Source organism: Tupaia chinensis, unplaced genomic scaffold (genome assembly GCF_000334495.1).
Source record: "Tupaia chinensis unplaced genomic scaffold, TupChi_1.0 Scaffold000564_1, whole genome shotgun sequence".
Lineage (NCBI taxonomy): Eukaryota > Metazoa > Chordata > Mammalia > Scandentia > Tupaiidae > Tupaia > Tupaia belangeri.
Window position 1 is genome coordinate 772457 of NW_006160077.1, and position 2322 is coordinate 774778.

The 2322-nt window shown below is 35.8% G+C and overlaps 1 pseudogene; it reads left to right on the top strand.

The window, feature by feature from the left end:
* Positions 1-331: 331 nt before the first annotated feature.
* Positions 332-994, top strand: LOC102482881 (programmed cell death protein 10 pseudogene; annotated as a pseudogene).
* The last annotated feature ends 1328 nt before the right edge of the window (positions 995-2322 follow it).

The following is a 2322-nucleotide window of genomic DNA, read 5'->3' on the forward strand; positions in this document are numbered from 1 at the left end:
TAGAACCCAAGAAAGCTGATGCGGACTCCATTTGGAAGGCCTGGAAGCAGCAAAACCAATTGTTTAGCTCCAATCCAAACATCAGCAGGCTTGAGAGCCGGGAAAAGCTGATATTTCAATTGAGATCTGAAGATATAAAATCTAGGGAGTGAATTGATCCCGGAGTTCAAGAGGGCTCCAAAGGTGGAAGTGAAGTCAGTGCCTCAGTTGCTGGTTGGTGTGTGTGTGGTGCCTCATTCTTTCATCATGTACACACACAGAAGAAATACTGCAGTGAATGAAGATTACTCTGCATTTTAGCACTGGTTTTTCTACTGTAGTTGGCTTTTGAATGAGGATGACAATAGAAAAGATGAAGAATGTAGCTGAGACCACTTCCATGGTTTCTATGCCCCTCTATGCAGTCATGTATCCTGTGTTCAATGAGTTTAGAATGAGTAAATCTGTCTGCAGCTCAGATGCTGAGAGCCACATTCATTAAGGCTGAAAAGGAAAATCCAGGTCTCACACAAGACATCATAATGAAAATTTTAGAGAAAAAAAGTGTAGAAGTTAACTTCACAGAGTCCCTTCTTCGTACGGCAGCTGATGATGTAGAAGAGTATATGACTGAACAACCAGAGCCAGAATTCCAGGACCTAAATGAGAAGGCACGAGCACTTAAACAAATTCTCAGTAAGATCCCAGATGAGATCAATGACAGAGTGAGGTTTCTGCAGACAATCAAGGATATAGCTAGCGCAATAAAAGAACTTGATACAGTGAATAATGTCTTCAAGATATATCAGTACCAGAATCGCAGGGCACTTGAACACCAAAAGAAAGAATCTGTAAAGTATTCCAAAAGTTTCAGTGATACTCTAAAAACATATTTTAAAGATGGCAAGGCAATAAATGTGTTTGTAAGTACCAACCGACTAATTCATCAAACCAGCTTGATACTTCAGACCTTCAAAACTGTGGCCTGAAAGCTGTATATGTTCAGAGATGTACTTCTCAGGGCAGTATTAGACTGCCTTTCAGTATTGGACTGCCTTTATCTGTAAATTTTAAAGTTTGACTGTATAAATTATCAGTCCCTCCTGAAGGGATCTAATCCAGGATGTTGAATGGGATTATTGCCATTTTACACCATATTTTTGTAAAATGTAGCTTAATCATAATCTCACACTGAAGATTTTGCATCACTTTTGCTATTAGCATTCTTTTAAGAATTATAAGCCAAAAGAATTTACGCCTTAATGTGTCATTATTTACCATTCCTTAACAGAATTGTAAATATTGGTGTTTGTTTCTGACATTTTAACTCGAAAGCGATATGCTGCAAGATAATGTGTTTAACAGTATTTGGTGGCAAATCGTTTACATCTGTTAAACATTTCTTTACTTAAAAAAAAAAAAGAAAGATATAAAATCTAATTTCCCAATGCAAAGGCAGGAGAGGCAGGTGGAATCCTTTATTAGTTGGAATAGGATCAGCTTTTTTCTCCACTTATGCACTCAGCTGATGAATGAGGCATACTCATGTTAGGGAAAGTGTTTTACTTAGTTCACTGATGTAAACATTAATCTCATCCAAAAACACCCTCACAAAACACCCAAAATAATGTTTGGCCAAATGTCTTTGGCCTGTTTGACACATAAATTCATATAACTGTTCATGATAAAACAAACAAAAAAATCAGCAAAGTGAGAAATAAAAAAAGTTCCTTTTTAAAAAATGTATTATTAGTTTATTTCTTCTATATATTAGGGAGACAGACAGAGATTGTGCTCTAGAGAAGGTTTTGTTGCCAAGATCTATCTCCAGCTTTCACCACCTCACATGAGCATACACATGCCTAGTGAGGTTAAGGATGTCTCTAGACAAGAACCTGGAACCTTTACATGGGGACAAGCTTCTCAGGGCAATGTATTTTACCACTGTGCTGCCATCCATCTGGCATCCAGAGAAAATTCTTTCATCTTTTACCCAGCAATTTCCTAGCTATATTTTATTGGGTCACTGGGAAAGTTGTGACCCATTTTTGTATAGAAAAACAGAAAAATACTTGATGACATGCCCAGTGACCTAATACAATGAATTTTCTTGAACACAAGGGAAGAATGTTAATTATTTTCCACTTTTATTAAGATTCAATAAAACAATAAAAATTAATATTAGTGAACATAGCATATTATCCTCATGTTTTAGTATAATATAGTTGATTAAAGTACCCTTTATGGACAAGATGATTAAATCAATATTCAAACCAATTAGAATTGCTAAAACTACTTCATATAAAAAGAAGATTAAATCAATATTCAAACCAATTAGAATTG